The 10,230-nt window shown below is 33.3% G+C and overlaps 1 protein-coding gene across 1 annotated transcript in view; it reads left to right on the top strand.

The window, feature by feature from the left end:
- Nucleotides 1-3,694: 3,694 nt before the first annotated feature.
- LOC124369025 (serine protease filzig) overlaps nucleotides 3,695-10,230 on the top strand; it is a 48,691-nt gene continuing 42,155 nt past the window's right edge. Inside the window, exons 1-2 of the mRNA XM_046826698.1 lie at nucleotides 3,695-3,740; nucleotides 4,731-4,937. The gene's annotated coding sequence lies outside the window, so the exon portion shown is untranslated. The remainder of the gene's footprint in view (nucleotides 3,741-4,730; nucleotides 4,938-10,230) is intronic.

Below are 10,230 nucleotides of genomic sequence, written 5' to 3'. Positions count from 1 at the left end.
TCTGTAGATAGCAATATTAATACCTTCGAACAAACGAGGTATACCGATTGTTTGAGTAATTGTAGGGTTATATAATTACTTCGGTATTTTCTAAAATTGTAGAAAAATCACACAAAAACCTAAAATTACCTAAAAAAAAATTATTTAGGTAAATCTTTTTTAACTAAATAATGTTTTCAGCACAAATTAATTTGGCTTCACCGAAAAATTCTCTGCAGAATATGCTTTGTTAAACTTTCTTGAACATGCTTACAATGGTATAAACAACATTAATATTTATGGGGATATATATCTTGATATAACCAAAGCGTTTGGTACTGTGGATCATGACATTTTGCTTGAAAAGTTGGTTGGTAGGAATTAGGGGTTTAACCTATAATTGGTTCTCTAGTAATCTAAGGGACAGACCGCAAGAAGTCAAAGTTTCTAATTATTTGAGTGAGTCGGGCTTATTAAACAAGGAGTTCCGCGGGGATCGGTACTAGGACCAGTTCTATTCCTTGTTATATCAATGATTTATGCAATGCAAAGTTCAGTGGTGCTGTAATAGCTTTATCCGATGATACAGCACTTAGATATTGTGTTGAATATCTTGATAATTTCCAAAATAAACATGAAAGATTATCTTAGAATATTTAGAATTTTGGTTTTCAAACATTTTGTAACGCTAAGTGATAAATCAAAATATGTGCTACCCGGTATTCGATGCAAAAAACTATCCTTTCTAAATAAATTTATATATCACACATCTGATTGTTTTCATAGATTAATATGTGCTGGGAAGTGTATAGTCATTGAGCAGGTAAAATAAATCATGTAGTATTTGGGACTTTTTGTAGATGCGAGTCTTTCTTTGAAAAATCATATTAATGAAATTAAACATTAATGCTATATTATTATTATACAACAGTTTTATTTCTAAAGAGATTTATGTCCGCAATGAGTACTGATATCACTGTATCATGCACTAGTCGAATGAAGGCTGAGCTACGCTTACGTTTCAGCACTGAATCCAGTTATCTCACAACAAAAATGAGAATAACATCAGGATAATTGAAAAAAAGCGTAAAATAGAACATTGTAGACTTCTATATATTGAACTAAAAATCCCCCCATTTAGGAATTTCTATATTTATAGAGTGTTACAAATATTTTCCAATAGATTTGTTTCGAATCGTAACAACGCCGGACGCAACAATAAAAATTTATAAATGTTAGAGTGAATTTTGTTAGATTTAAATTTTGAAATTTGGTTTGAGTGAATAGTGGTTAAACGACAATTCCGTGCCTGTTACAAGAACTATTTATAATTTAATTCTTTTTAAGCATTTTGATAGTCAAATGAACCAAGATTGATAATAAAAGTTTATTTAAATCTCTCTCTCTCTCTCTCTCTCTCTCTCTCTCTCTCTCTTTCTCTATCTCTCTCTCTCTCTCTCTCTCTCTCTCTCTCTCTCTCTCTCTCTCTCTCTCTCTCTCTCTCTCTCTCTCTCTCTCTCTCTCTCTCTCTCTCTCTCGTGCGTGCGTGCGTGCGTGCGTGCGTGTGTGTGTGTGTGTGTGTGTGTGTGTGTGTGTGTGTGTGTGTGTGTGTGTATTTTATATGATTCATGTATATGGTTTTGTACTGGAACTGTTGTTGTGTGGAACTGCTTGTGTATTCCTGTGTATGCATGTGTTTATATAAATATATACACATACATACAACTGTGTATGTGTTTTTTTATGTTGTCGTTGGTTTCATCATTGTACTTTCAATTTTTTTCCCTGGGAGTAAAAGGCCAAATAAACTTTATTTTAATGGAAAGTTTTGATCGTAAAAAGGTTTGGTCTACCAATGTTTTGAATTATGTCACAATTTGTAGAACAAAGTTGTAGTTTGAGTACTTGTAAATAAAGTTAAGTGGCATTAAGAACCATAGATTGCCGAGAGAGAAATTGTAAGGGTTTTGTATATCGTATCATACAGTACGCTTATTGCACAAACTTCATAGCACATCATTACCTTGGTTTGACAAGGTTCCAAAATTTTTGCCAATTTAATGTAAAAAAAAATATTATAACTATACAAACCTTGCTTAATACATCACACTTACAACAATATCTTTAGGAACAAACAATCTATTAATTTGATAAGGTTCTAACTATGAATCACTCTGACATAGTATTCAATTCGACAAGGTTGTAACTGCAGTCCGGTCAGCTACCATTCTTCATGGAATAGTGAATGAGTTTTCTTCAATTTTCCTATATTTACGGTAGGTGTTTTAAAGGAATGTGAGTGGAAAACCCGATTGTGGTAGAAAAACTTAACACAACTGAAAACCGATTGTACCACGTGAAAACAGTTGGTTGAACCATGTCACAGAAAGAACTGTTTTCTACTAAGTTGGATGATGTAAGTTCGATACCGTTTGCCAGAGAGGTGATCGTTTCAATGACATTAAGGTTGTGGTCTACACAAACTCATACATTCAGTGTATTGTGAATATAAAGCCTGATCAATGGCGAAATATAAAAGCTATATTGACGTTTTTGAAGTTGGATTTCTCGAATGTGCAATTATAAGGTTACTTACTAATACCGCCTGATACCCAGTCACTACATGGACATCTATCTCAAAGTGATATTGTTGATCAATATTTTTAAACCACGCATTACTTTATTTGTTGTACAAAATGAGAGTGTACGCAGTATCGCGAACACTACAGATACAGATGCGCCCGATACCAGGGCAGGGTACAGATAGTTGTAGAGATCACTTTTATTAGGCTTAAGTGCTGAACTTTAGTCCAATAGTCATGTCCTGTTCACATATTCTCTCTTTCCTTGTCGCTTTCGGCCTGAATGCTAGTGATAAGAGCAAATTTGAATCTAATTTTCAACGTTTCAGCATTAATTTAAATATACATACAAACAATTTTAAGAAGCTTTTAAATCTTCATTCCTACTATAATTCCGACAAGTTATGGTAATCATGTTCCTAACGGATCCACAAACCAGACAAGTTTGATGATATGAGGAAAATTTGATGCTGAGTAAACAGTTACATTATTTTATTACACTGATTATACTTTAAAACATTAGTTAAATATCCTCAAAATAACATGAAAGCTAGGCGCTTTTTTATTTATCTAAAACTCTACACAAACAACCAAATTTATTGGAATGGACGAAAACGTATTATATTTTTGCAGCCCCTCAACAACTCAAGGTTGGACCAAAAACATCTTGGGATGCTACTGTATGCTGTCCACTCTTTACTAAGTAACAAACAGCCTACTATAGTAATTTGTGGAAATAACAACTTCCTGGGCTGCACGTCGCCGCAGTGCTTCCTCCACAACTAAATGTAGTTGGCTACTCCAGATTGCGGTTTACGAACCCTTTGCCACGTTCCACATTTGTCGTGATTTCCAAAAGTCAACCGAGCAATAGCCTACTACAGCCATACGTGGAAATAACAACCTCCCAAGCTGCACGGTGCACGCCCCTGCCGCCAAAACTAAATCTAGTTAGCTACTCCAGATTGCGGCCGACACGCCCCCTACCGCGTACCGCAGCTGTCACCGTTTGCGGATTCTGAAGCGGTGAGCAGTATGTCTGGACACAAGTGAGCCAATATTAATGTAACAGTTGGTAGGGAAGTGGTGGAAGTGGAAGGGGACGAGCCGGAGTGAAATCTTCAGTCCCGTTAGACTGAACACTGAGTCAGTAGGCCACGAACCTTCGCCGGACACTCAGTAAGTTAGCTGCCCCTCACGATACTTCATTCATTACTGGATCGACTGTTTACATTTTACATTTTCATATAATTTCCCATATTATAAAAATATTTAATTTATCATCGATTCTTCTAATGTGTAAATTTACTCACTAGTTTCGAAATGTATAGTGAATTATTATTTTATTAGCAGTGATGATTTCGGGATGATTTAGTGCACTGCAAAAAAATTGTGATGTTTAGTTTAAGAATTTTTAAAAGGAATTTTCTTAAATAAAGATTCATAAACTAAAGATTGATATGAACGGTACTGTCAAGAATGTACCAGTGACATGTATGATAAACGGCCATTCGCTATGTTTCGTGCCCCTTTATCAGCACAATAATACTAACATATATTACGACAGAATCTTGATTATGCTGTCGATTGTTTATTGAAGTTATTTTAAATTTATGTTTGATGACTACTTGTATGTTGCAAAGCACAATAGTTCTGACATTAATATATCAGTGAAAATATATTGTTTCCTTAATATTCTTAAGTACAGGTTTGATTTGATAATACGATTTTCAGGCTTAAGTGACGTACATTTTATAAACCAATAATATAAATTATTTACTAGAACATGTAACTTGAAGGTTACTTACTCTCTGTACGTATGGGTTAGTCAGAGAATTTCTGACTTAGTAATATAAATTTGATATATTGATTGCAATAATGAAATAGTCTGATCGAAAAATAACATTGGCACGGGGAAAAGGATAAATCCATGTGAAATTCCGGTGAAAATTCGGGAATTCTTTCATTCAAAATATATTCTTGTTACTTGTTTAGCCGCGGTAGTATTATAGTCATCACAACACGTAAGCACCAAGTGAGCATCACCATGTTTAACACTTTGTACAAAATTAATTGAATATAATAAGAAATAAATGTATAAATGGCACGATTACTCTAATGCCATGCGATACTGAGAATCACAATCACATGAGTTGGATGTTATTTCAGTTTACGCCCCAGTGCAAAGACTAATGTGAGGATACCCTATGGGAGTGAGCAGTGCCCCCGCCGACATTATCGGTTCAAGTGTACATCACAGGGACGCGGACACCTGTTAGAACGACAGCCGCTAGCCGCTACCGGGACTTCTCACCTCTCCCACAGAATCAGCGCCCACTCCACAGCAGCCGCAGCCGTAGCCGCAGCAGCAAGCCGGTAAGTGAAGAAAGTCTCAGTCACAATCACAGCAGGTGAAAGTAGTCGGTCAGTTTGGCCGTTTGACCTCTATATCATCACAATCGGTGTGACTGGGCTCTGGATTCTTATTCATAGCCTAGAGATACCAGTCTGCATCCTTAACATTGGTTTCATTTCGTATTGAATGCTCGGTGACTCTTGCATGTTTCCGAATCCTGTTACAGTTAATGTGCCAGAATGTCAAGGTCAATGCTTTGTAACCCCGAAAAACAAGAAGTAGTAAAACAAACTTGATATACTTCAAATTTCGGCGTCTACAACGCCGTACAGCAATAGACCATTTTAATCCGTTTTATACACAACAAAAAAGAATCGTTATATAAAGAATCGTTGAGGACGTTAATGTAGAAAAACAGACATTTATAAAACATCGTAGAGAATCTATAAATAACATATCTAGAAAACTTTGTTTTGACAAAACTTTTGATACTTGGTTAAACCTTCCGTGTAAATGAGGTAAGAAAAATATTATAAAAAAGCGAGTATTTCACTTTTAGTACAGGAATATTGTAGTTTTTAACTGTGTGCATGCAGACATATGTTGTAATAAGTTGTCAGTCAATATTAGTACAATATTCTAAATATTTTTGTTGAAAAGAACTTTATCTTTATAATTATATAACTATATATTATTTTTTTGTATTGGTAATGTAATGTAGCTCGTTTAAAAGACAAATTGAAATGTACACATTTTTATACTATGGCAATATATTTTATAATAAGGAGTTGTTAGTATACATTATTAATATTAGTTTTATTGCAACTGCTGAAAATTTATTAGATAAATAAAGTTCTTGCAAGGGGTTCAACTTATTAATGTGAACATAAGTACGTCCTAGAAGAAATTGTGCAAAAGTCTTTTTAGCAGATAGAATATTGAGATTGCTAATTTAAACGGCTGAAGCATTCTTGAAAGAATTTCACAAACAATTTATTAAAATAAAAATCTTCAATTTAAAACAGACAAGCCCAATGAACTGTATTTGAATCAGTAAACAATAGTTTGTTAGCGCGCGCCCAAACTAAAATTCCTGTGTTCAGCAGCAAACAACTGTGTTTATGATAAAAATTGCTATAGAGATGGTTTATATGACAACTGTCACAATAATATAGTACTAATGTGTTTTTGTTGTAATAAAAATGTCTACCTTAGACTGTATTGGAACAGACATTATTAATGAACTGAAATACTAGCAACATCTTGCCATATTGAATGTAATGCAAGAGAGTAGGGGTTGGATGTGGTGAAGTAACGTAGTGATAAGCGTATTTACTGGTATACTAGAGAGGAGTGCTAAATTGAAGTTAATATTCACTTGATTTATTTATTCCAAAGGTTCCGCCGTTTTACAAAACGAACAAACACTAAATAAAGATGACCAAATTTGGCCAAAATCAATAATAATAATATATTTCTAGATCAAACAAATCGACAGTTGAAATTGCACTTACATAAGTACTTTGGTAGCAAAAGAAGATTAAATGATAACTGCATATAATAATAATAACAACAATATAAACAACGACAACATAATTTTAGTACACTGATAATTACATGAATTATACACTAGTAATAACAATGACGATAAAACAGCAAATAACAATGTCAATAGTAGTATAAATTAAACTTATGACTCATAATAAAATCATAGATTTGCAATAGCAACAGTAACAAAAACAATAACAACAGCAAATCATAAAACTACGGTATCAATAAAACTAAACGAATGACAGCTTATAAATTAACAAATAATTACAATAATAATAATAACAAAAATAATAATGCCTTATCAATATTATTACAGTAACCATTACATCGACAGAATGTGATTTATGGTTAAAATATGTTGTGCTTTGAACCCGATCATAATATTTTGGAATGTCTAAGACTATACTAAAATAATAACGGGCATAGATATTTATTGTTGAAAGTTCTAAAATCGAAGTGAGGAGGAAGCGAGAGTTTCGTTCGTGTACGTAATTTCCAAAATTCGGGGTTTACTTTACTGCCAAGCCATAGATTTCACAATGAACAAGTAGTTGTTGCATTTCCTTCGTTTTATAAAAGGATAAGTTAATAAAATATTTAGTTCCTCAAGGAGCACTCAAGTGCCAGATAAAATAAAGCTTGTTTTATTAGAATGTACATTTAAACATAACTCAATTAATATTTAAACTTCAAAAATATTCTTGAATAGCTGCTTCCATCGTCATTGGAAATAATGAAACACTTTTATTCTCAACCCAAGAAAAAAATTAATTCGTTTTTGGATGAAGTTTACCCAAAGTAAACTCAGTGTAGACTCAGTATTTACAATTGTCGGCATAACGAAGCCGATCAGCAACAGACCACATATCACCAACATGGTATTTATTCAGATTGTATATAAATACGTAAGGTTTATGTTTCTTGCCAGCAGAAAATGAGTTTGGGCTATTTTTCATACTTTCCTTTTCCTAAAACAATAATAAGCGTTCAGTGTACAGCCTTAATCGGCTATTGTTTCATTAAATACTTGTTTGGATAAATAACTTTACCCTAACAAACAGTAATAAATTAATGCTGTTATATATAGCTGTCATGTGTTTTATATATTCATGCTGTTATTGTTACGTTTGTAAAGTTTATTCAAATAACAACACGTATTGTAAACTTACATCCTATAGTAATATAGTTTATACTACTAACGTTACTTGCTGATTATATGCTTACAACAATTTTCTCTTTTTACTCTTTAGCTGAAAACTATTTTTAGAAGCCCCCCCCCCAAGAATCCGTTCGAAAATCCCTTAACTGATATCCGGATATCACGAATATAATATATAATAGAGTAATACAAAAAACACCTTCAGTAAGAAACCTTTCTATCTTCATCACTTCCACGGACTGGCTACAGAGCATGTTGTACTTGCATATTCTCGTAACGTACTTCATTTATTTACTCTTTACACTTGTGGATTCAGGATTGTACATGAGTTTAGGCATAGGGCCTAGTTAAAAATATGAAGTTTAGTGTCCTAATTAAATTAAAAGATATAAACACATACACACATTACCATAAAACACATTTTAATAAAATTAATTAATTTTATTACATAAGGTCAGTACTTGTACACAGTATTCTTGACGTATTTGTCACAACTTTATTTAGTTGGAATAAGAACTAACTTCCTCCGTTCTACACAAAGGTTATGGTGCTTTTTTAGTGAACAAGGGAATATCTATTGCAACTTAAAAATATACAAAAATTAACAAAAAGTATTCGCGGTTGCAATTGTTATTACGTTTTGGGGACAAAATGAAAGAATGATAAGAAGGACATTCCATTTTACGTCTACAAGCAGTTCATCTCTAGTTAGTTGTGTACACGTGAGGTACTTTCTGAGGACACAACTAAAGTAACTAAAATATATAGACCGCACACATATATAATAAACATAATACATGTATCATGCTAAACACATATTTTCACGGATAAAGAAACAATATAGGGATACTCATAACGGAAGTTTGCGTCATCACACGTATCAATTAATAACGAAATCAATGCTACACTGGTAAAAATATAGTGCAGTGGAACGTAGTAAATCTAAAATTTGATTTATTACCTGTCTTTCTTATCCACATATTCCTGAAAATGTGAAATGTTATAAATTTTAAAGTAAGAAGGATTCAAACTTCCACAGAACCACTTTTAAAAAAGATTGCTTTTGGGATGGAGGATCATTGCCCGTGACGTGCACACAGATTGTCACTGAAACCGCTTGTTTATTTCTAGATAAAAACTGTAAAATTTGCATATATTTGTATTTAATGCCTGAGAAAGCGGTTTATAATGTAAATTAAAGCTACGTACTGGGGAGAAGCAAAGGAGAGAAAATGTATTTTCTCAACTTTCAAGATTTATCTTTAGCTGGGTTTTAATTCTATTCTTATAGCACATTACTTTCTTAATTTTCCTTTTTGCGTTCTACAGGAATAAAAAACAAACACTGGAAACGTCAGGATACGGAAAATTAGGCTATAATGGAACTCAGTTTCAAACCCCAACATGCAATAGAATTCGACAAAACAAAACGTCCTCTACCATTGATTGCCCAAGGATAACAAGAGAAACTACAGAAACAACCAAGAAAGAAAAGAAAACAACATCAATAACTAACATAGCGTAAAATTATAGCAAAGCTGGCTATAAAAAAGCAATATGGAGTGTTCAGCTCACCTGCATAAGCAAGACGTGTTTTATGAGCAGTTTCGCTTTAACGTCCTGTTAACTGAAAATAGCTCTCTACATAATATAAGAATATAATCGCTTAATGATGTTTCAATATGGTGTCAACCGGACAACTTAGATAGCTGTTATAAAACAAAATGTTATTGACGATGTATTATGTAAATTATGTTTTGTATTTTCAATTGATATATATTTATATGATTGATATTTATATAATTGATATATATTCTGTATATACAGAGTATTGATTTATTCATGCACGGTGTTTTGGTAATGGGTTAAAAATAATAAGAACTTATCCGTTACAGGAAATGAACGGAAATGAGCGGTACATTTTCATAGTCTGTTAATAAGCAATGAAATAGAAATAAAGTCGGAAATATAATAAAAATTTAAAAGTTGTTTATGCAAATTTGGAATATTTGGAAGAATTTTAGAGTTATGAAATACGAATTAACACAAAATAGACAAACTTAGACAGCATAACAGGATTACGGGGATGTGCCATTGTTATGTGTCTAATCAGACAGGCGCGGCGTGGCGGGATGGTTACAACAATTATTGCATATTTCACCCGGCATTCTAAACACCAGATTAGCCTGCACACTGTATAAAATGTAACTTAATGTGTAACTGTTTACTTGTTAGTGAGTTTACAGTGGACTGTACTGTCATCCCTATCTCTTTTCTAGACATTTTATAGATTTAGCTACATACAATATAACAATAAAAATGATAGTTATGATACTCAATTCATTTGAATAGTCACTTGGATATTTTGTACCTACTGGGCATCTTGTCAGCCACATTCAATTAGCATTGTCAAGTTTTGCCAAATTGCAGAAAGAAGCTTATTTTAAAGGAGAGGTCAATCCCATTTTTGGCTTTATTCTGCCCGCCCTCATGGATGACTGGCCTGTGTGAGGATCTTAGAAGAAGGGTCGGTACAGTACAAGGCCGGCAGTACTAATAAAATCTGCAACGGACACAGACAGGATTTGAACCTGCGCTATCTC

The sequence above is a fragment of the Homalodisca vitripennis genome, chromosome X (assembly GCF_021130785.1).
Source record: "Homalodisca vitripennis isolate AUS2020 chromosome X, UT_GWSS_2.1, whole genome shotgun sequence".
Classification (NCBI taxonomy): Eukaryota; Metazoa; Arthropoda; class Insecta; order Hemiptera; family Cicadellidae; genus Homalodisca; species Homalodisca vitripennis.
Note: the sequence above shows the minus strand (reverse complement) of the source record. Positions and strands in the feature narration are given on the sequence as shown.